Raw genomic sequence first — 25,673 nt, forward strand, 5'->3', positions numbered from 1 at the left:
GAACTCCTACAATAACTCTTTGAGATAGATGTTATTTTGATTTCACACATAGGAAAACTGAGACACGGTTTAACACAGACTGGCTGGCTGTTTACAGATCTTATTTTCCTTTCTGCCTATGCACATATTTGAACTACCTTTTCCTGTCTCCCTGTCCTCTGTGCCAACAGAATGTAAGTATGATGTCCTCCACTCCAAGGGCTGACCCATACAAACCTCTGGACTGATACTTCACCTTCTCTCTCCCCCATCTCTTAGCTAGATGCCAATGCCCTGGGAATCGTCATTCACCAGGGGCCCAAGTGATAGTGTAGATCAGAGCTTCCCCATCCCACTGAACCTACACCCGTGTTTGGATTTCATAAGAATAAGAAGTAAAATTCTGTTATGTTAAACCACTGAGATTTTGTCTTTAACAGTATCTAGCCTTACCTTGAGAAATACTCAATAAGGTAAAGCAGTTTGCCAAGTTCATTTAACTAGTAAGTGGTAAAATAAGGATTCTAATTCAGGTAGTTTAGTACCAGAGTCTGAACATCTAGATATAATGCTATACTGTTTTACTAATTTTTTTTTCTTTTACTTTGTTTCTCATTAACTTGTGAGTTCTTTGAAAGGATTTTTTAAATTCTGAATTATTAGAATTTGGTCCTTCAAAGGAATTCAAATAAAATAGAGCAGAATGAAGTTACATTGAATGATGTTATTTAAACTCTTCTCAGCTTCACCACTCTACATCTCCACCCTATTGGGATTTTACTTAAAACTACCATTTTCAAATCATATTTTGTTTTTCCTAAATCCATGCTATAAATTCCCGGAAGTTGTTTGTGTCTGTATAGAAGTCTGGTAAATATGTTATAATTCATCTTGACACCTTCTATATAAGTAACTTTTTACATTCTCACACTATGTTTATGTGACTCATTCAGATTTGGCAATGATTTATTGGGTTCAAGTGGTGGGTTTGGCACTTTTCTATATCATTAGTTAGTTTCACAACAACCTCATAAAACATGTATTATCTCCATTTTACAGATGAGGAAAGAATGAGTAAACAAAGGCTCAGAGATATTGAGGGACTAACCTAAAGCTAGTTATAGAAAAATGTGGGACTAGCACCCAGATCAATACACAAGTTCAATGGCTCTTATTTCCTTAGTTTTACCATGCTGACTAGGCAATTTGTTCAGAGTCTTACACATATTAGGAACTCAAAAAGATTTACTGATCAAAGCATAAATTTATACTGAATAATGATATTTAGTAAGGACAATTAGCTAATGGAATTCTACAAGTTGAGTGACATTACAAAGACTAAATTAAATAACAGTTGCAATAAAGGCAAGCTTGGGATGTAGTGGATTGAAGGAGGTGTGAGCTCCTCATATATGACATGGTGTGGCTACACTGAGCAGGGATTGTGTCCTTAAAGGAGCTTGACAGAGACTGCACAGTAAGAGGCAGTTCTCAGGGTCCTGGACCTAGAACTAAGTTTATATCCTTCAAAATAAAGGTGAAAATAAAACTTTTCAGCCCAACGATACTCAAGAGACTCTATCCAGTAGGCCAACACAGCAAAAACTGTTAAAGGAAGTTCTTCACACTAAGAGAAAAAAAAAAAATAATAATAATAATTGGAACTTCTGTCTATACAAAGGAACACTGAAAATGCTAAACATGTAGGTAAAAGTAAAAATATTCTCATTTTTAAATGTTTTAAAAGATTAGTGACTATCTAAAGCAAAAATTATAACAATGAATGATGGGACTTATAATAATTGCAGAAATAACGTGTATAATTAGAATAGTGCAAATGATGGTGTTAAGGGTGGAAAATTTTCAAATGGCCAACTTCTGCTTCCATTGTTTAACGTTAAACAGAGTGTAGTTCTAGGAGATACTCTGTGCAAAGATATGCTAATGTTAAGGGTGTAGTTATCCTGTGTAAAGATGTGTTAATGGCCAGCCTCTGGTTCTGTAAACCTGCTTGCTTACTGGAGGGGGTTTTGGGGCTTTTCAAGCTATCCCCTCTGGATGCTCAGGGCTGATTCTCTGACACTGCGTGGTGGAGAGAGTCAGTCACTGGACAGCTAATAAAGGCTCACGATTCACCTCAATTGGCTCCTTGGGTCTTAGATTTGATCGCACCACAACAATGGAAAGGAATCAAGTGTAAAATAAGGTTCTTGTATTATATATAAAGTGATATATTGGAAATCCTAGAAAACCAACTAAAATGAAAGAGGTGTATTAGTGGTTACCACAGGTAAAGAAGTGGGGATTAGATAGGGGTAAAAGGGGTTAAATATTTGGCAATGGAAGAAAATCTAATTTTGGGTGGTGAACACATAATTCAATATTATGCGACATACCATTGAACTGTACACTTGAAAGTTATGAAATTTTATTAATCAGTCGCTAATTTTTAATAAAATAAAAATTGCCACCAAAAAATTAAAAAATTAAAGAGTAGATAAAAAGCCAGTAATGAAGATAAATATTAAAATATACTTAATTGTACTGAAAGAAGGCAAGAAAAAATCAGAGAACAAAAAGGTGGGACTGCCAGAAAACATATGAGCGAGTATGTCTAAGCACAATCGTATCCACAGCTATATTATATAAAAATGAGGTAAACACCCCAATTAAAGGATGATATTATCAGACTGTATGAAAAACAAAGTTCTAGTAAATACTGTGTTCAAGAAGTGCCCTGAGATATTTCATGATGGACCTAGAGGGTATTGTGCTGAGTGGAGTCAGATAAAGACAAACACCACATGATTTCATGTACATATACAAACTAAAGAAAAAAATAAACAAAACTCAAACAAACTTATAGATACAGAGAACATTCTCAGGGTTACCAAATGAGAGGAAGGTTAGAGGATCAGTGAAAAGAGAGAGGGGATTAAGAAGTAAAAATTAGTATCTGCAAAATAGTCATGGAGATATAAAGTATAACATAAGGAATATAGTTAATAATAATGTAATACTATGTAGTACAGTGTCAGAGGGTTACTAGATTTATTGGGGTGATCACTTTGTAAGGTTATATAGATGTCTAACCACTATGTTGTACACCTGAAACTAATATATCATATGCCAACTATAATTGAAAAATAAAAATTATTAAAGAAAAAAATGCACAAAAAATAGAAAGCTACAGATAATGTAAAAAGATTTTATCGTGTACACTAATTTAAAGAAAGCTGGATTGGCTATATTAAAAACAGACTAAGGACACTTCAGGACAAAACCATTATTAGGGATGAAGGGAGATCTTGATAAAAGTGTCCATTTATCAGAGCGATCTTAAATATGCATGAACTTAACAGAGATTTCAAAATACATGAAAAAATACTTAGTGGGGAAAAAAAAGAAATTAATCCACACAGTTGAAGATTTCAAAACTCTTTTTTCAATACTTGATGAAGAAAGTAGACAAAAATGACGAAAAAAATTTCCTCTTTTATTTAATTTTCATCAGAGGACATCCTTTGTATTATTTTAATATTCCTAAAAGGTATTGATATTTGCTTTATAGCCAGTCTGAAAATTTCTGAAATACTTGAAAATTAAACAACATAATTCTAAATTATTCGTGAATCAAAGAAGAAATCCCAAAGAAATTTGGAAAATATTTGTAGCTCAATAATAAAATTATAAAACATCAAAATTTGTAATAAGCCGCTGAAACATTGCTTAAAGAGAAACTTATACCTTTAAATCTTATATTAGAAAAGAATAAAGCTCTAAAATTAATAACCTAAACATCTACTTAGAGAACTAGAGTTTTTTTAAAAACCTAAAGCAATTGTAAAGTAGAAATAATAAAGATATGAACAAAATTTAAAGATATAAAAATAGACAAACCAACAAAACTGAAAGGGGACATCACTTTTAAATTCTTAATCTTTTAACAGTAAATGAAATAGGACAACTCTTGCAGAATTATTCTTTTTAGCAAACCTAGTTAAATTTTCTTCTCTACTTTCTTTGGGAAAAAGCCCTCTCCCTCAAATCTTGATAATTGCCCTGGTGACTCAGATCCTCTGGCTATTGATAAGGGTCATCAGCCCATTGTTAAGCAGAAATGGTGTTAGGTGAGGCAGGGCCCTTAGAATCTGAGGGGGGAGGGGACTTTAAGCCAAAGGTCTTTCTTTTTACTCTTTAATAAACATATTAACCAAGCCTGTTTCCCTTTACTTACTTAATAGGCAAACCAATACTAGAAATAGATATATGATTTAAATAACAAGTTTGTATCTTTTCCTTGTCTAGGGACTGAGCTGGCACTTTAGCAGGAAACCCAAGACCCTACCCTGACTGAGACAGGAAGGGAAAGAGCTCCATGAAACCCCTGTAGGCAGGGACTATGGCCATTCTCAGCAGGAAGCAGATATAGAAGAAACCTCCCCTCCCTCAACATCCATAATAAGGGAGTTCATGGTTCTTAGAAAAGAGGTAGGCAGGAAAGTTAGGGGGTTTCGGGTCTGCCTGCAAAGACATTGAGGACATCCTATTTTAGAAGGGGTCCACCCTAATTTGCCCACAATTAAGCAAGCCAGAGGCATTTTTTTTTTAACTCACACAAAGAAACCTTTAGGCAGAGATTTAGGTACCAGTTTAAGCCAGTCACTTGCACCTGCTCAATAAGACCCCCAACGACCTTCAACTCACCTGAGTTTCATTATACCATCATTATAATATGATGCATATCCCCAGAAGTTCATTAGTATCATTATAACAGACTGAATTCTGGGAAAAACATGTGCAGAAAGCAAAACGATAAATCACTGAGTCCTGTCAATCTTAGCTGTCTATCAAAGAAGTCCACTCCTCTAAGAAAAGTAACCATCCTCAGCAAAAAGGGTTAAAAACCCCAAAGTCTTTTTTACCAGCCTTTTTGAGGCATGCTTCTCTTGTTCAGGCCCACTTCCACTTTTGAAAGTTTACTTTTCTTTTCCTTTCTAATAAAACTTTCCTTTTCTACTGTATTTCAGTGTCTTGCTCAATTCTTTGTTCGATACATCAAGAACCTGGACAAAACGGCGGGAGAGGACCCCACTGTCCAGTAACAAAACCAAGGGTTATTTCCTTGAAAATATCTATATATTTGATCCTAATTATAATGATGAAATTCAAAGAGAGAAAAATAGCATGAGGGCACAAATTATCAACACCATGAATGAAAGTCAGGCTGTTACTCCATTAATCCAATTCCTACAGATAGAAAAATAAGGAACTATTATGAAACAATTTTATACAAACAAATCTGACAACTAGGAAATCATGTACAAATCTCTGGAAAAAATTAAAACCTGTGTAATAAGGCGATGACAATAAAAATTAATCTATTAGATAAGTTCATTAACAAAAATTTTCCCACAAGGAAAACACCAATTCAGATCATTTCACTGTTATATATTTTATCAAATTTTTCAGGAAAAAATAATGCCAGTCTTTTCATTAATATATTACAGTCTTTTATTAAAGAGAACAAAATTGAACCCATGTCATTTTATGGGCTACCATAAATCTGATATTAAAACCAGACACATCCAAGGAATAAAATTATAAACCAATATCCCTCATGAAAGCAGGCGTAAAAGTCATCAACGAAGTATTCGCAAACTGAATCCAGCAAAACAGGAAAATTTTAATACATCGTAAGAAGGGGTGTTTGTCCCAGGATTGCAAGGTAGTTTAAAACTTAAAAACCAATCAATCACTGTAAATAATAAAATTGTGATACATATTGAAGAAAAATTTTATTATTTCAATGGATACAGATTTAACATTTAACCAAATTCAACCCTAATTCATGATTAAAAAAAAAAGAAAAAACTCATACTAGGAATATAAAGAAACTTCCTAAACCTGATAACAGGCATCTAGAGAAAAGGCACAAATGATCGCACTTAATAAAGAAAGACTGAATTATTTCCCCTGAGGGAAGGAGCAAGATAAGGGTGTTGGCTCTCACCATTTCTACTGAGTATTGCACTGGGGAATGAAAGAAATAAAACTGTCATCATTTGCAGACAATATATTTACGTAGAAAGCCTTCAGGAATCTACAAAGCAACTATACTAAATAATAGAGCAAATCTCAGAATACGGATAATTATTGCTTATTTATACTAATAAGCATTTGGAAAAAATTACATGTGATTATAAAGTATATTTAGAGAAAGTTCACAGAAGTTTTATTCACATTAATTGAAAACTACCCAAATATTCATTGATAGGAGGATAAATTTGTTGTGCTGTACACACACACATTATAAAATTATTTAGCAATAAAACAAAAGACTAATACATGCAACAATGTGGATTAATTCCAAAAATAATATAAATCAGATACAAGGAGTATATGCAACATAATTTCATCTATCCAAATCTCTAGTACCAGTAAAGCGAATCCGTGAAGAAAGTACCCAAAACATTGATTGCCATTGGTTATTTTCGGGGCAACTGGGATAGATTTGGAGTGAACGAAATGAGTTATCTAAGCTGACAGTGTTCTGTATCTTGATAGGTGTGTGTAGTGCATTAGTAATTGCATTCACCAAAACTAAATGAATTATACATCTGATATCTGTGCATTTTCTTATTGAAAATTATGCTCCAAAAAAAAAAAAAAATAGAGGAAAAGGGGACAAAGGAGAAAAAGAGGGAAAGAAGGAAGAGTTAGAAAAAAAGAGGGAAGAAGCAAAAATAATGGTCCCAGGAACTGGGGGAATCTGAGCCAATGGTTTGAGATTACGATGCCAACAGCTGAGAAAAGAGGAGAGCTGAGCTCTAAAGAAGGGTCAGGGTCCCAGCGAGAATTTTGTAATATTTCAAGTGGCCAATCTAAATCTTGATACAAAAGAAAAACATTTTGGAGATGAAAAATAGAAAAGATGAGTTCTGAACTATGACTTCTCTATTGGTTTTAAGTAGCAGTTAGAGTTATAAAAGTTCATTCTCAGAGATTCATCTGTGTCGTTCTCTCATTCAGTCCCTTTAACTTGGAATATAAAAGTTGTTCCAAATTATCCACTGTACTTCTGCCAAACTTTTATGTGAAGAATTGGGTGGCAGGTGTTTCATTCTGTAGTCATTCTTAGAAGGGTTTGTTCCCATGTTTAAATGGAGTCAGTTGTACACTGCCCCCTCCCCCAATCTCTCGCTGCAGCCTTGCCTGAAATCTATTCTTCCAAAGAACGGTGGAATAACCCATTTATAATTGCAGTGACCGTTCATTTCTCTCTGTGTTGCTTTGCTGTGCCAAGCATATCAGAGCTAAATTCTTGGCAAAAGACTTTTTTTTCACTTGTAATAATAAAAACAGAATCCTACTCTTCCCTGAAGTATGTACACTGGATGCATGTGAGGAAAATCCTAAAATAACTGAGGGAGGAGTATCTTCACAGCAACGAGAGTATGTGAAAGTAAACTCTCACTGCAACTACACCAAGGTACTTTCAGTCTGTGGAACAAGATAGAAAATAAATGTTTCCTTTTGAGAGCAGGAAACCCCAAAAACCCAATATAAAATAGGTCAGTTCAGACTCTACAACATAATCTTTATAACCACCCTACTGGATAGTCAGATACTCATTATTACCCCATTTTATTTCAGATGGTGAAATTAAAGTTCAAAGATAGACACTAAATAAGTTGGCTAAGATCAAAAATAGTAAGATCCACAAGTGGAATTTGGATTTTTATGTTTCTAGTTCCACACTCCTCTCTGTTTCTACTATCTCAGCTTGTTCTATCACCATACCCCAAGCATCTAGCCCAGGGCCTGCACTGAATGGATCCTCAACGACTATGTGTTGAATGAAAAACCTGCCTAACAGTTATCACCAAAAGAGATGCCTGGAGAAGTTCTGAGAGAACATTCATGACTAATACATATATCTAGAGCATCTCAATTTTCTTAGAACCACATGAAACAAGGAAAGTTGAAACTGAACTATATTATGGCGTATGTTGCTCTATAGCAACATAAATAATAAGAGGACTCATGTATTTCCAAGAACCAGTATTTGAAGAAATATATTAATAAATCACTTGAAAAGTTTCTGGCATAATATTAATGTAGGGAGGAGGCAAGATAATTAAAATGTTCAATCAAGCTACATTCAGAGACTGCAATGTGGTGATCAGCCCTGCAGCCACATCAGGAGGGAACCTGTAGAACAAAGGAAGATTTCTGCTGGGATTGCTAACAACCCATTTCCCCACCCCTGTCAAAGAGGAACCAGGAAAAAACAGTCTTGAAGTGGCTGCCATACACAAATCATCCATTCCCCATGGCTAAAACCATAGGAAACCTATGGCATGAAGGCTGGAAACCACCAGCAGGCCTTTCATGCTACAAATTCTCACCTTTTCATGCTACATACTCTTCCCATTCCCTTTCCTCACTGTATGTCGGTGTCAAAGGAATGGAATGGGTAAATGATTTAAACTGTAACTCACAGGAACTAAAGGGTCCCTCTCAGTGTCTTTTTCTCGGTCCTTCTGTCTCTCCATACCCTACTCTGTGTCTCTCTGGCCATGTCTCTCTCAGGCACACCCACTCTCTGCCTCTGAGAGGAGACCACACACTCTGTGGAGTGTTACCCCTTTTCTAATAAACTTTCCTTTTGACTCTAACTTCAGCATGTGTGTTGAATTCTTTTCTACACTCTCCGCCAAAGGACCCTCTTCTCTCAGTGCAGGGCTTGGTCTCTGCCCACCCACATTCTGGAGAATATGCCCTGTCCCAAATCAATGACCCAGCAATTCCACTTCTGGAGATTTAGCCAAAAAAAAAAAAAAAAAAAATTGGAAACACTAATTCAGGAAGACATACACACTCCTGTGTTTACCGAAGCATTATTTACAATATCCAAGATACGGAAGCAACCTAAGTGTCCATCGATAGATGAATACATAAAGATGTGTTACGTATATAGAATATTGCTCAGCTCTAAAAAAGAATGAAATCTCATCATTTGTGACAATGTGGTTGGATCTAGATGGCATTATGCTAAGGGAAATAAGTCAAAGACATGTACTATATGATTTCACTTATATGTGGATTCTTAAAAAACAACAACTAAACAGAAAGAGATTCACAGATACAGAACTGATAGTTGCCAGATGGGGACAGGGTGGGGGATGGGTGAAAGTTCAAGACATACATATTGCCAGTGATAAAAGCAGTCACAGAATGTAATGTACAGCATAGGGAATATAGTCAATGATATTGTAATAACTGTATGGTGCCACATGAGTACTAGACTTATCATGGTGATCACTTCATAAGGTATATAAATGTCTAATCACTATATTATATATCTGAAACTAACATAATATTGTATGTCTACTACAATAGAAAAGTAATTTCTTTTTTAAATCAAGTTTCTGGCATGGTTAGAAATTTCAATGACTAGTCCCTAATGTACACCAGATCAGAGACTTGAGAATGACTATTTTAGCCACAGCTAAGAATGTGTTTTATAATTCTCCTGAAGTTATTTGACCTTCAGATTGTACCAAGACAACCAATCACCATCTATTTTAATGGAGATAAGACAGCCATATTGGATTGACAGTCAATCACATTCCAGGCAAGTTAGACAATGTTATCCATTCAGAGACAGATATTGATCTTGTGGGGTGTTTTAGTTTCTTCATTTGCTTTGTTTTATATTGGGCCAGTGGTCTTCAGGTTTCAGTGAAGTCCTTGACATTGTGGATATGCATCTCTTTGGGGAGAGGTTTCATAACTTTATATTAGTAATGAGTCCATGAAACCAAAATTATTAAACACTGTTTTAGTCCTTAAAATCTAAGAGATGTCCTCAAAGTCTCCATTTTCCAAGTTGTACTCTAATAAAAATAGTATCCATTGTGAAGGAAGCTCTAAGCATGAAGAGGATCACCGGTGGCCTCCTCTGAGGTTAGTTATTTTCTCTGGAGTGTAAGAATTTGACAATATTTTCTTCAACAAGGCCTTTGGATATGGCCTAGTGGCCACGCATCTTTCCTCATTATGGAGATGTTCTTCTGGAAGACATATCTATGGTACACAGAGATGCCTGCAATATTTTCTGAAAATCACCTATAATGCTCTTGAAGCATCTAAACAGATAAAAATAGTGATGATTCAAACTCTATGGCATGCTGGTAAAGGCAAAACTATGGAGACTGTAAAAAGCTCAGTAATTATCAGGAGTTAGTTGGTTGACCTCATAGATTGCAAGGACCTTGTCAGCTTAATTCCTTATTTTTTAATTTTTTATCCCTATAGCACCTGGTCTTCCTAGGTGATCTCCTCCCATCCAAGTACTAACCAGGCCTGACCCTGCTACATTTTTTTAAATATTGATAGTGTACAGAATGTACACTATCAAGAGTGAACCCTATTGTAAAACTATGGATTTTGGATGATAACATGTCAATGCAGTTTCATCAATTGTAACAAATGTATCACTCTGGTACAGGATATTGATAATGCAGGCAAGAGAATATATGAGAACTCTACACTTTAACTTTTCTATAAACTTAAAACTTCTCTAAAAAACAAACCATATATTTTTTAAATAATAGGAAATATGTTATAATGAACTGAGATGGTTCGCAATGTCACAATGTAAAGCTCTGGTGATTCTGAGTTGGAACACTTGCTATATAGCCTCAGAGACAAAGAAGGGCTTTCCATTCTCTTAGCCTAAGATCAAGGTGGCATGACGTGTCCAAAGGAAGCAAGCCTTGGTTTACTTTATCAATTCAAATGCATGGAAGGAAAATGTAGGAACAGAAATAGAGCCACACATGTGATTTTGAATCACACAATACCCACAAAAGGGACCCAATCTGACTAATGAAACTAAGAGCTCCTTTTGGGAAAATAAGAAAGAAGCAGGTTGAAGTCAGAAAAGTATATAGAGAAATATAAATATTACTTTCCTACTAAGGCCCTGCTCATTAATACCACTCAACATCCTAGAATTCTCAAACAAGCTACTCAATGATTGAATTCCCATGTAGGTGCTCCTTGAGAAGAGATACTAGCCAAATGAAGTAATTTAATTGGCTTGCCGATCTAATTTTTCAGCTACTGGCATTTTCATTTATCTGTCTGTCTCCTGGTAGATGCTTATTCTTGTATATCCAAAATCTAGTATGGTTTAAACACGGTAGAACTCAAATGTTTATACATTAATAAAAATAATAATAATAATCCTAAAATGGATATTCGCTTAGACATTCACTTTAGAACAGTGATTTTCAAAATGTGGTCCTCAGACTGGCATCAGCATCACCTAAGAATCTGTGAGAAATGCAAATTATTGGGCCCCACCCACAGAGTCCATAGATCTGGGGGTGGGCCCCAGTAATCTGAGTGCTAACAAACTCTCTAGATGATTCTGATGTATGTTAAGTTTCAAGAAACACTTGTTTAGAAGTTAGTCTAATGAACTAATGAATTGAAATTCCTGAACCAGAGAGATAAAACCATGATATCCTCACCAAATTTCCCCTCTGAACTGCTGTTTGATGGCATCTATGATCTGTCCTAATGGGGTACAGCCAGGAGCTGCCAATTTACTGACTTCCGGAAGGCCTATTAAGAGGTGTTTTCCATGGTGAATTCAACGCAGATCAGGATTTGACCCATATTAACTAAGAAATCTGATGTTTGTCAACCCTATGTTATTACAGCTATTACCTACATTTTTAGCATGCGTTGATATTGTAGAAAAAGTTATCAGAGAAAATGGTAGGTAAACCAGAATGGCAATCTTTATATTTATAATAAGTATAATTATCACATAGACCTTAATAATAATCATTGCATTTCTTCTTTATAGCCAGACCAACCTGGAAAAGTCAAGAAATTTCTTCAAAATCAATCAAACCCAGAAAAGTGAATGATACTAGTGTTTAATGTAAGCATGTTCAAATAATAAAAAGACAAATGTTTAATGAGTATTTTCTAGATATCAATTCTTTGCTATATAATTTAAATATATTCTGGTATTTAATCCTCATAATAGCCTTATAAGTTGGGTATGATATTACATCTCCATTTTGCAGATTAGGGAACTGAGGGTTAGAGAAGTTAAATAGTCTGGCGTAGGGTACCCTACTAGTAAATGCCAGAACCAAGATTTAAACCTCAGTCTGCATTACAACATAGCAGTGCTACTAATTACTACGCTAAATTGCCTACTGTAAGACTAACACAGGGCTGACCTTGCCAATGGGGCCATAATACTTATAATCCTTTGCCAAGAACTTTTCATTAGACAGAAAAGCTAAAATGGTCTCTGCCACTAGCCACTTATAAAACTCTTTTTTTTTTTCTGTTTCTGTTACCTGACCAATATTTTTTAACATGGGGGTCATTTTTTTTTTTTAACTATGTGAATACATTTAATCAGGTTAGAGTCAGGGCCTTCAGCTAGAAAACTGCTATATCTTTCAAAAGAATTTACAAAACTATCATCTAATTCGTTGTTGATGTTACTATTTTTCTTTTACAGAATATATATATATAGACACGTTATATATATATAGACACGTTATATATATATATATAGACACGTTTTATATATATATAGACACGTTTTATTTATATATATATATATATATATATATATATATATATATATATATATATATATATATATAGACACATTTCTGATTTCACCAAGAAACTTCTTGGTATTCCTCAATTTTAACCAGTAACAGTCAACATCATTTGGACAAATTTCTCTAAAGATCATAGGTAACACATACCAAAATTTCCACCATTTTTTATCGAGAGAGAGAGAGAGAGAGAGAGAGAGAGAGAGAGAGAGAGAGAGAGAGAGAAACTTAAAACCAATGACCTCCCATGTTTCAGGCATAGTTTCATTCTATTATTTCTTCTAACCCCCACAGAAACCCTGTTAAGGTAGGTATTATCATCACAATAATTTTACAAATGGAGAAATTGAGATTCAGAGAAGAGATAGATTCCTTGAATGATTTGAAACAAAGTCTGTCATCAAAGTCTGGGTTTGTTTCTCTGCTCTATCCTTGTAGCTCACTGTGAAGATGCAATGGTTTTCTGGAGGTTGTTAGGTCAACTGGGGAGTAAAAGGACAAATAGCCTTTCCTTGCTCCCATTATATTCTTATTATCTCTTCCACTGTGATGTCTTTCTGCCTGTCACACACTTTGACGGACTTTGCATCCTCTTTGGCTTTTAAAAGCATAGGTAGGTAGGTAGCTAAGTAGGACAGCCATCAACATCCTTGAACCAGGAAACCAAAGCTCTGAGATAGTTAACTGTCTTATCTAGAGTCATCAGTCTGTAAAAAGTAGAGATAGGAGCTCTACCTAAATCTTTTAAGGCCTGAGTTAATGCTCTGACCACTATACCACATTTCAGGACACAGAACTTCTCTGGTTTCCAAAACAGGAGGGATGATTCATGGGGAAGCTCAATACAGGTTTTAAGAAGTAACAAGACTGTAGCATCAAATCACTCCTAAAGTTTTTGAAAATTAGTGCTCCTTTTTGATTTTATACAATCACTGAAGAGAGAACCCATTTTTTGGTTGACTCTGTGAAATACATGTTTTTAAGGTAAGAGTCATCATGAGAAACAAATATGTCTATTTCCATCATTTCTAGGACTTTCCCACAAGAAGGCCCAGCAGGAAGGAAACCTGGTACCAACTTTTAGCCACGTCATTAACACTAACCTACTTCTGCTTGCCTTTTTCCTTTAAGAAGTTCATGCTCAGAATTACAATTATAGATGCCTCTAATTTCAATAGTAGATACTTCTTGGTTTAGAGGTTGTTAGCTCTCTAGGTAGCGGGATGCAGGGTGGGTGGGTGGGTGGGTGGGTGTGTGTGTGTGTGTTTTTAAACTCTTGGCATTCATTCAGGCTCCCAGGGGCTAGTTAGTGACCAGCAAATCCAGGAAAAACAGAAATTGTTACCTAATAAAACACCAAGAAAATTTCCAGGCCTCAGGGCAAGTAACACCCCTGCCCTTTCTAATTCAAAACCACATTCCAATTGCAAACTGGAATCATTTTTGTTTTCAAAGTGATGCTAATTTATTAGCCATGGTGCAAATGTTGACTGTGGTTATGGGACTTCAAAAAGAATGTCTGCAGTCCAGAAAGCTTGAGGGGAAAAGAGAAATCAATCAAGAGGTGAACAGAATCTGGTAGAGTTCTCCAGACCAGAGGGACTGTATTAAGCAATTCATTCAGTTTTCTCTTCCTTCATTAATTCTTTTATTATTGACCTACTAGATTCTGGCAACTTCCTAGGTGCTAAGGGTACACATGTTTAATATGTGATCTATTTTCTCATGGAAATTACAGTTGGGTCAGGGACACAGAGTGTAAACAACACTGCAGACAAGTTTGTTACCTACCAAGATTGGTGGAAGATGTTGGCAAAGGCATACAAAAATTTTGAAATATAATAATCTTAAAGGATGATTTACACAAACTTTATTTAAATAAAATTTCAGATCTTCCAATAAATAATTAAAGGTGTTTCTGTTAGAGAAATTCTCTACATGGGATGAGAAAACTTCACAAGTGTCCTAAATCTTTTTCTGGGTGTTTTCTCCTCTTTGTCTCTCACATGCTGTCTCCTTAGAGACTTGGTTAAATAAAAGTCTTTATTACTCAGGGTTCTTGGTTACATGCAAAAGAAACAGACTCTGGCAATCTTCAGCAAAAAAAAAGGAATTTACTGAGAAGTTTTAAGACCCCACCCTGTCGACAGAAGTTTGAAAAAGTAGGCCTGGTAAACAAAGGAAAAACAAAAGAGCCTCACAGGATCAGGCAGCAGAAACAGTAATGGTTGACCAGGAACAATCTGTTTTTACTGTGCCTCAGAGAGGTAAAGAAACTTGCCACACAGCAGCAAAATACCCTGGATTCTCCAAAGCTAAAAGTGATTTCTAGCACTTCTTCCTTTGGTCCATGATATGGACATTTACCACTTTTGGACTGCTAATATCCAACTTGTTATTTGCATTCTTTTTTCATCTTATTTTTTAAAAAAATATAATGAAATACACGTAATAGAAAATTTACTGTCTTGACCATTTTAAAGTGTCCAGTTCAGTGGCAGTAAATACATTTACATTGTTGTACAACTATCACAACCATCAAATTCCAGAACTCTTCATCTTGCAAATCTGAAACTCTATACTCATTATATAACTTCTCCCCTTCCCTAGCCTCTGTCGACCACCCTCTTTGCATTCTTACCTTCCTTTTGTGGGAACTGCCAAGCCATGTGTTCCTGAAGAAAATGGCTGCCTCCCACTACAGATCTTCATCTCCTTGCCCAGGTTAGCCAGTAGGTGCCAGGTGACTTAAAATCAGGTAATTCAGTGCTCTCTTCCAGGCATTTGTACCTTTAGTAAGACAAAGATATAGAGCTGGTTGGAGTCAGTCATGGAAGCTGCAGGGACCTGTGGCCTGCCTCAAATCACACAACTTAATAAATGGTAGAACCAGGGTATCAACCCGCATAATCTGAAATCTGACCCCACAAAGCTATTAAAATAGCTATATTACAGCTATTTATTGAACAGAAAGTTTGCAAGTCTTTATATAGTAGGTCATAAGAATACAAAAACTATACAAACAAAGTTCCTGCCCTTAAGGAATACTATTAAGGACATAAACTAGCAATTACAGTGCAATTTGATGATCATTTCTATAACTTTTATTAGAAATATTCAGAAAGAAAAGCCTAATTTGACCTGAAATGTGGGAAATGATTCTCAGGGGACTTAATACTTGAGCCAAGTCTTAAAAGTTACAGGCAAACCCTAGAGAGATAAGAACATGCAAAGGCACTGAGGCATGAGAGGCCATGAAGTTCCATGATCTACCAAACAGCTCAGAAACTGCTGGACCATAAAGTGAGGAATGAGACATGGCCAAAGAGGACTCAGAACAAGTGGTTAGTGCATAGATTGGGAAGGGGGAAGTGTTTCTTACGCTATGCAAATAAATTTTTTTTAACCCTCCATGACTATGCTCATAAAAAGAAAGTCCTTGGATCTCCTGGAAATTCATGAAACATTCCACTGGAATATTAAAATATTGTTGATGGATATATTTCTCAAGGAGAAGATCTGCAAGTTACATCCTCTTTTCTTTGTGGTGGGTAGAAGATGGGATCTGGGGTAAAGACAATGGAAAAACCCTTGAGGTATTGCTGTTTTCATCATTTCTGTATCCTACCCAAATGTACTCTTTCCTTTGGTAATTTACGGTATAATCCTCACAATGGTAAAACTGTTACTGCTAGTACTTCCACTGCAGTAGAGGAAGAGAGTGCATGAGAATGGAGGATAGGAAGCAGAGGAGTGTGAAATAAGAGACATAGGAGTGTGATGTTTTTCCCTAGGAGTAGCAGCATGCCAACTGCCAAAACATGAGCTCATCCTGAATGTTAACACAGTGAGTGCCAGGTGAATAAACTGTCTGTTATTAGGCTTTACCACGCAGTAAGTACCTCTTTTCCTGGGTAACACCTGTTGTTGCAACACATATCAACTTTGGGAACATTGGTCCCCATTAACATGGAAGGAACATAAAATGTGTGAGAAATGCTTGCATAGAGAGTGATTAACTGGAAAAGTTTTGTAGAGCATTTTTTTTTTTTTTTAACTCCATCTATGCCAGTGGGGTGGTAGTAACATCTGTCTTCCCTTTCCAGTTTTATTATGTTGTAAGGTTGGAAGCATTGGATACGAATTTTCTTCTTTCTCCCTCTTGGCATCTCATACTAAGGCATACAAGTGTTTTAAAATGTATACCTCACTAACCTGAATTAAACTCTTTCAATTTAACAAATCACTTAGCAAAGAAATAGTGAGCGTCTGCTGAGTACAGAGATTGTGGGAACTCTCAAGGAGCTTAAAATCCAGTGGGGGACAGAACTTTAATGATTACTAAGGATTCAAACAAATGTGCTCCACAGAAAAATGTAACATAATTTGGTACTTCATTCATTATGTATTTACATTTATGTAAGCATGTTTATTAATTTTCAAATAGACATCTGTGTCCAACTAACTGCCCAAAGATAAGACTGTTAAAAAGATTCTCAGGAGATATATTATTTCTATTATTTACTGCTGCATTATAAACCACCCTCAATACTCAGTTGCCTAAAACCACAACTATCTTAATATATACACGAGGAGTTGACTCAATCACGTCAGCTCAGCAGTTCTATTTCACATGATGTTGGCCGGCACTGTTCTCAAATGTTTCAAATTGAGAAAACTGACTTGAATATCTTCTACCTTTCCAATGATTAGGATTCTAAAAATCAGTATTATAGAGTAATATCCTGCTAGTCTGCCTACATTCTTGGGCAGTCACCTCTAATCTTATAATTTTCACTATTTCCTATGCTGATGGTTGTTGGAATGGTATTCATTCTGAGCTCTAGCATCCTATGGTAAGGGCTTTTAAAAATTGTATCTTCCAAGACAGATCATACTATTCAATATGCCTGAACTAAAATGACCCCTTCTCTTCTTCCACTCTGAACAACCCACCCACCTCATGTGCCTATTATGTTTTCTTCCAGAGTTTTGTGCTTCCATGAAAGTCATTCTTGTCCACTCTTTGGCTTCAGCTAGCACTTCTTAAACTTAATATGCAAAAGTATCACCTGGAGATCCAGTGAAAATAGAGAATCCGACTCAGGAGGTCTGGGGCAAGTTCTGAGAATCTGAATTTTTAGACATTTCCTGATGATGCCAATGCTAGCCCATGAAGATTAAAGGTTTAAGTCACAAAACTTGAATATATATGACATATTGCTTCATCTCCTTTTTCCTTAAAAAATAATCAGCAAATTTTATGTTATTCTAAATAGTTGTTAATAAATCTGAAATCTTTCCTTATTTCCATTCTTTCTAGTTTAATGTGGACAATTGCAATGAGCATCTCACTTAGCTATTTGGTCTCATTTCACACTAATATATCCTATAGGGCATTGCCAAAAATTATCTTTTTCATATGAAAATATGATTGTTACTTCTCCTTAATGCTTTTTAGTGCTTCCTACAGTGTAAAGAATAAATTCATTCTAATATTCTACCCCTACGTATGTGTCCTACTTCACGTTTCGCCATTTCCGTAACTCTCCACTTTTAACTTCCCCTTTCTCCCACCCCAACACATATGCACACAGTCTATGCTCCAGAACTCAGAGTGAACTTTCTATATATCTTGGCCTTTGTACACGGTTTTCTTGCCTACAATGCAACTTATACTTTATATATCAAATAAAATATGACCTACTTCACAATGCCTCTCTAACCCCCAAGGCTGATTTAGAAACTCCTTCTCCTAAGTCCTCACTACACTTGTATGTACCATCATCAAATCAATCTTTCTTTGTATTGCAATTATTTGTTTCCATGTTTCTTTTCTGAGTAAACTGTAAGATCTTTGCCAGCAAAGATCATAGCGTTCCAACTTTGTATTCAATGCCCAACTCAGGAAATGATTATGACTGTACATATTAAGAGATAAGTAAATTAGTGACTTAATGAACTTACTTAAGTATTTGACAGTATTAGTAAAACTGGATTTTAGCTCAAAAGAATTCTATTGCAAAAAAACCTCTTTTATAGGTGCCTTGTGAGCTGCCTGCCACCTGAGAGAAAAATAGACAATATAAAAGGAAGTTCTATTTTAAGTGTGTACTTTAACCACTTAATTCAAATCCCTTCTAATTATAAGATTGTATGAGATGACTTTGAAAGAGATATTTGTTTTGAAAAGTTCATATCATATAAAGGATATTTGTTTTTAAAAGTTCCAGATCATATAATACTTTCCTTCTATATGATATGGTAACGGCTTGACACATCTTTCTTTAAAGATAAATTTTCCAGTTCAGCAGAAAGACCCACATTGCGATAGCTTCAGGAGGCAGGGCACTAATGTAGACAACCTGATTTTGAACTTCTCTCAATGCTATTTCTAACTTCTATAAAATCTTTGCACTTCAAATCCATAAAAGAATTGTTGCCATAAGAAAAATTAGAATTTATTGAATCATATTCTCATAGAACAGAAGCTACTCCCAGAAGACATACTTTTCATTTGGAGATATTACACTGAATTTATAATGATCGCTTTTTGGCCCATCTTACTGGAAAAACTGCTAATTTCCTTCCAATTGGATATTTAAATAATACCTCTTCATAAGTCACAAGGTTCAAGAATATCCTGGCTAACTGAGCTCTATAAATTTATTTATTCAATAGTCACACAAAAAATTACTTAGAAGTACTATGTATTGGTTAATGTTATGCGGCTGTATAAACAAGACAATTCTTTCCCCAAGGAAAGATCAAAGTCAATTTTTTCATATAGTAATAGAGGAACAACAACAAAAGTCTACTTATATTAATTCACTAAGTGACTAAATTATTTCACACACACATACACACATGAGAAAACTCATTTTTGTTTTACTTCTGTACGTACTTTTGCCTCTGCCATTATTTAGGTGTTCGAATGTGCTTTCCCTTTAGTGTGTGTGTTATTTTAACGTCTAAATAGTGGATATATGCCCTACCCACTTTTTTTTCTCTTTGCCTCACCCTGTTCTCTTACCTCTGGGCCAGTCACAGAGGTTGTCTGATGAATACAGAATATAGGTGAGTTCACTATAGCCATTTTTCTTCCCCAGGGCTAATGCTACAGAAAAACATGGGCAGAACAGAGATGGGGCAGAGGTAAACCCTGCAATGAGTTGGTGAGCTAATCTTTGGTGAACTAATTTTTGGAAAATTGAATTTTAGGAAATCAACATTAGAGTAACCCTCGAAGATCTCACAATCTAGTCAAATGACAAAGGTGTAAAGCTACAATTACAGTAGAAGCAAAGTCCTCAAAGTGTGGCCCCTGGATTAACAGCATTGGCATACTCAAGCTTATAGAATGCAAATTCTCAAGGTTCACCCCAGACCTACTGAATCAGAATATGAGAGTAGGGCTCAGCAGTCTCTGGTTTAACAAGCCTTCCAGGTGATTCTGATGATGGCTCATGTTTGAGATCCCTCAAAGTGTGAGAAGTGTTCTGGTAGAGGGATGTGTCTGAGCACTGTATGGAGCACAGAAGGGCCAAGTAACCCAACATGGAGAATTCAAGGCAGGCTGCCCAAGGAAAGTTAGTATTTGACACTTTATCACTTAATTCAGCTTGATCTACTTCCTTAAATTTTTCCAGGGCTGCTACCAATAATATTGTGTGATTTGAACTTCTTCACATCTCCCTTCTCTCAACTACTTTGCAATGACTGTTAAGAATGAAGAAAACAGGAAATATAAATTCATAAGAAAAAAATAAACAGGGTGTAGACAGAATAGAAATATCTAATTTTTGTTTAATGCTGTACAATGGACAGAGCATGGGATTTGGAACAAATCCTTAACCTTGAATTAGGGTTATCAAATTTAAGAAATAAAACTATAATGTCTCCAGTTAAAGTTGAATGTCAGAAAAAGGGTGAATACTTATAGCATATGGATGACCCATACAAGATTTGGAATTTAGTTATACTAAAAAAATTATGCATTTTTTTTTTTTACCTGAAATTTAGTTTAACTATGTGCCCTGTGTTTTATCTGGTAACCTTATCCTGAGTTCAAGTACTGGACTATCACTCACTTTTTACCTTAAATGGGGGTACTTAACAATTACAGCAAATATTTATTGGCAGTTACTATTCACCGGACATTATTCGAAGTATACGAGACCATTATCTTTTTAAATTCTCACAATATCCTTATAAAGTAGATACTACTATCGATCTCCTTATACACACAGGAAACTGAGGCTTAGAGGTTGAGTCATCAAAGCTAGCAGGAGCTAGAGCCAGAACTTGAATCAATATTGTTTATCCTATACTGCAATTTGCTTAATTCTTGTGAATCTTAGTTTCATTTCTTTGGATTATCATGAAGACTAATTGAAATGATGTATTGCACCTAACCCAGTTTGTGGCAATTGGTAGACAAATAAAAATACTTAATATTAGTAATATTCAAACTTAAAATCAAGAAAACTGACCCCAAAATATACTTGGCTTCAGAACAATACTTCTACTCTACAGCGGCCACAAGACATGAGTCTTGGGAAAGAGGGACTCTGGTTTGTTTGGGATAGCATGGACTTATTTTGGCCCGACATCTTAAGGACAGTTAAGGTTAAATAATGTATAACCTGGTCTCTGTCATGATGACAGAAGGAGCGTCCTTCCACAAAATGCCACAATCAATGGAGGAAAGATGGAGGCATGAAGTTTTACCTCAAATCCAGGTAATTCTAAGACCCCAAATGCCACAGCTATTCTACATAAATAAGGTGAGAGCTAGAGTTACCATGCGGATAAGGAGTGGAAAGACTAAAAAGCCTGCAGCAAGAACAAGAAGAGACAGGTAGGGTTGTCAAAACCATGAACTTGATGTGTCCTACTTCACTGGTCATTTTGAAAATGAAAAGAAGTGATGAAAAATGTTTTTCAGGGTGCTAGGGAAGTAATATTTACTAAATAGATAATACGAATTGTAATTATTATTACAGAATAGACCATCTCTTTTGCAAAAAGAACTTTTATTTAAAACAGAGATCCTGAACACTTCCAAATCACAGTTTTCTCAAGCAAGACTCAATATATTTGTATATACTTTAATATTTGTCATCCTAAGGCAAAAAAAAAACAAAAACTCTTGTTCCCACGTCTGTTAGCTACTTTTGAGAACTTTAACGGGTCTAAAACTTTACTTTACTTGCAAACTACAAAGTTAGCCTGTCACAATTTCATAGATGCTATTTGAAGATCTGAGGCAAAGAACACTTTCTTACTCACAGCAGTATCAGAAGTGGGAGTATGAGCAATTTTTGCATTGTGCCTCAAAGCCCTAACTCCCATGGTGTGACAGGGAGAGGGTCAAACACTACCTGCATGTTTAGATTAACACAGTGGACTGTGTCACAGGAGAGGAACCCTAAGACTAGAGACCCCAAATCTTTTAAAATGAGCATTAAATGTGCTTCTCCTTTCTTCAAGGAGTGGGGGAGAATCTTTATTACACTAACAATAAGCATGCCGGTCTTTACTTGACGAGGAGACAATCTCTCTCTCTTCTGAGGCAATAAGCAAATCTACCTTTTGCCATGGAAAGAAACATTTTCTCCACCCTCCAAGACTTTTCACTATCCCAACAGCTTTGAAAAGATAGTGTAGAACAAAAGACATTAAAATACACCAGGAAACCATGTTGATGCTCCATGTTTGCCACGAAGAGGCCTAGTATCATTTTAGGTGGCTCATTATAATTTAGTATTTCGGGATATAAATGATGCTTTACAAATCGCAGCTCTATATTCACTGACTCTTCTTAAAACAAATGTGAAAAAAAAATGCTCCTTGGGAATATCAAAGAGAATTTTTAACAAAAGCCAAGAAAGCATATAGCTAGCTTACGCTGTGAAATTCTGGTATAACCTTTCAATATCATCCTGTGTTTTTCTCTCATAGCTATTATCGCAATTGTAATTAATTAAGTGTATTTTTCACTCTAATTTCTGTTTATCTCTCTAGACTATGAGGTCTTTTTCACTGAGGGGCTGGTGTATCTTTTATAGACTTGAGTCGCTAGCATGGCTCTTGGCATGTAGTGGGTATACAATAAACACATGCAACAAGTATTTTTGCATGTTGACTGAATTGAATTGCACTCCACTCTTACAATATGAAAATTTAATCACAATATTTGATCCTATCACAGCTTTATCTTCACCAAGACTTGTAAGAATATAAGTTGAGTTTCCTAGAAGGCTAGATGGGGAAATGACCTAAGAGATCATTTAGGATTTTCACTTTATTGTATAAATGAGGAAACTGAGGACCAGAGATATAAAATGAATTGCCCAAAGTCACATAAGCAAGTAATGATGGACTGCGTCTTGAAGCAAGTTTCCTGATTCAGCTTAATGCTCTTTCACCTATATTTCTTCACCTGTCCCTGCAACCTCTTCTGGCAATGTTTAAAGTGCTTCTGTATTTATACACCATGCAGAATGTGGTAATGTATTAAGACTTGAGTGGAGAGATCGGAATGTTTGTAGCTCTATGCTAATACCACGTTATCATATAGGTGGCATTACACAAAAAAATAATCTGTAGTGTGTTTTCAAAGTTTTGAATTTTTCCTGATGTTTTTTTGGAGTGTATTGAGAAATATTTTTGGAGGTATGATAGCTTGGAAAGATAAAGATATAACTACAAATCAAGATGTCTACGAATCTGCTCAAACCTGATTCCAGTGACCCATAAACATTTCCATTATTTTTTTCCTATCTTGTTTAAATTGGCAAGTATGAAACTTTTCCTACTTTAATTTGTTATCATATTAAGTAAGCTATGGAGAAGCTAGCAATAAAAGAATTACTGTTTAGGGCTACAAATATGTTAAAGCAGAATTTTACCTGTTTCAAGATTTTAAAAATTCCCTATAGTAACTAGCTTTAATAAATAAATAAATAAATACATACATACATACATACATACATACATACATACATACATACATACATAAGTGGAACCAGCATCTTCACAATAAAGATTCTGAAGGGCCACTTCTGTTTCTAGTGTTCGATATTCTTTACCCTGTGGGTTCTACAACATCCCTGTGATTAGTTTTCTTCCAGAAGCCAGCTCTGACAAAGATGCTGCTTTGGAAGAAAGTTCCTCTATAAATGTAAAAAATAAATAAGTGGATGGACTGGGCAGAACACCATAGGTTCTAGATTAAATAGAGGCTAGAATGTGGTTTTTAAATTTGAAAGGAATGCACAACTGGTCTCAGTCTTAAGAAAAGCTGCAATGATTTTTGTGAACATAGCACAATTCTCATTCTCACACAGCTGTAGTTACTGGAGTACCCTAAGTGAGAGCACTTTAGGGCCTAAAAAGAGCAAATACAGCTCTCTCCTGCATTATAGGCTAAGTGGTTTCACATTCTTTCTGAACAATGAACCTAGGTTTGTAGGGAATTTAGGAAAAGATTTTGAGTTGTAATGCCACAGAGCAAAATTTTCTACTATAGGCTAAATCGAAAACTTTTAGAAAGAGGCTAGTTATCAGTTTTAAGAGGGATACTGGACAAGCAATACTCTTGCAATATGTTTCAGGATATCACATGGATATTGCTTTCATGCACTGAAGAGAACTTAAGTCCATATTCCTACAGATTCACAATTTAACTCATCTTTTATGAAACTGAGATTTTACCATGTAATGAAGTTATACTATATTAGAACATTTTGCTGGCAAGTTCCACTAGTAATGCATATTTCACACCTGTGTAGACATTTTTAAGTCTAAATAAAGACTTGGTTTCTAGAATTACAGTACTCTCTTCTGTTGCTCCTTTTAAGGTAATTTTTTTTCTATCTATAGAAAAAAGAACTAAGTTGTCTCACTCTTCTGTGTCATAACTTTTGGAGCACTTAGAAATTATTATAAAATCAGGCTCGATTTGTGGACTGCACCAATATCAATTTCCTGGTTTTAAGTGTGATCTTTAGTTATAGCAAATCTTAGCATTGAGGAGACTGGGCAAAGAGTGCAGGAGGCCTCCCTGTTTTGTCTTTGAAATTTAAAGAGCTTGAGGAGGAAAAAATACATATTACATATAGAGGAACAAAGATTAAAATTAAAATTGACGTTGCATCAGAAATAATGGAAGCCACAAGGCAACAGAACAATATTTTTAAAGTGCTATAAAAAAAATGTTTTTAAAACTATTAACTTAGAATTCTATACTTAGCAAAAATTACCCTCTAAAAATAAAGGCAAAATAAATACAATTTCAGACGATCAAAAGCTGAAAAGATGAATCATAAGCCTACCTACATGACAAAAAAAATTAAAGATCTTTCAAGCTGAAAGAAAATAATAATTGAAATTAGAATCTTTACAAAGAAAGGGTAAATATGAGACAAATCTCAGATATTTGTTTTCTCATTTTTTAATTTTTTAAAGAAAGATAATTGTTTAAAGAAAAATAATGATGTATTTGGGAGTTAAAATATGTATGCATAAAAATTCTAATAATAGCATACAGGACAGAAGAAAAAGCATACTACTGTAAAGTTTTAGTGTTATAATGGAATGATGTTATTTAAACAGACTGAGATAAAGTTTAAGACGTATATCGCAAACTTTAGAGCAAGCATTAAAGCATACATTAAAGCTAGAACTAATTAAAACTCGCACACAAAACTAATCAATGCTATTCAAAATCAGGATAGTTGTTAACTTCAAGAGAATAACAACTATAAAAGGACATAAGAGGAATTTTATGATAATATTCTTGTAATATTCTGTTTCTTGTCTGCATGGTTATTGCATGGATCTGTTCATTTTGTGATAGCTGAATGAACTGCATACTTAAGTATACATTTCTATACTTACATATATGTATTATGTATGTAAGTATAGATAATATAGAAAAATGTCTATACACATATATGTACAAATAAGCATGTATGCACTTGTATATATGTGTATATGTAAAACACATACACATATATGTAT

At 35.1% G+C, this 25,673-nt stretch overlaps 1 long non-coding RNA gene across 1 annotated transcript in view; it reads right to left on the reverse strand.

Annotated features, from left to right (window-relative positions):
- Nucleotides 1-25,673, reverse strand: part of LOC107518346 — a 391,518-nt gene that overhangs the window by 113,269 nt on the left and 252,576 nt on the right. Inside the window, exon 5 of the long non-coding RNA XR_001598830.2 lies at nt 15,289-15,437. This is a non-coding gene — a long non-coding RNA (uncharacterized LOC107518346). The remainder of the gene's footprint in view (nt 1-15,288; nt 15,438-25,673) is intronic.

Source organism: Rousettus aegyptiacus, unplaced genomic scaffold (assembly GCF_014176215.1).
Source record: "Rousettus aegyptiacus isolate mRouAeg1 unplaced genomic scaffold, mRouAeg1.p scaffold_m13_p_1, whole genome shotgun sequence".
NCBI lineage: Eukaryota > Metazoa > Chordata > Mammalia > Chiroptera > Pteropodidae > Rousettus > Rousettus aegyptiacus.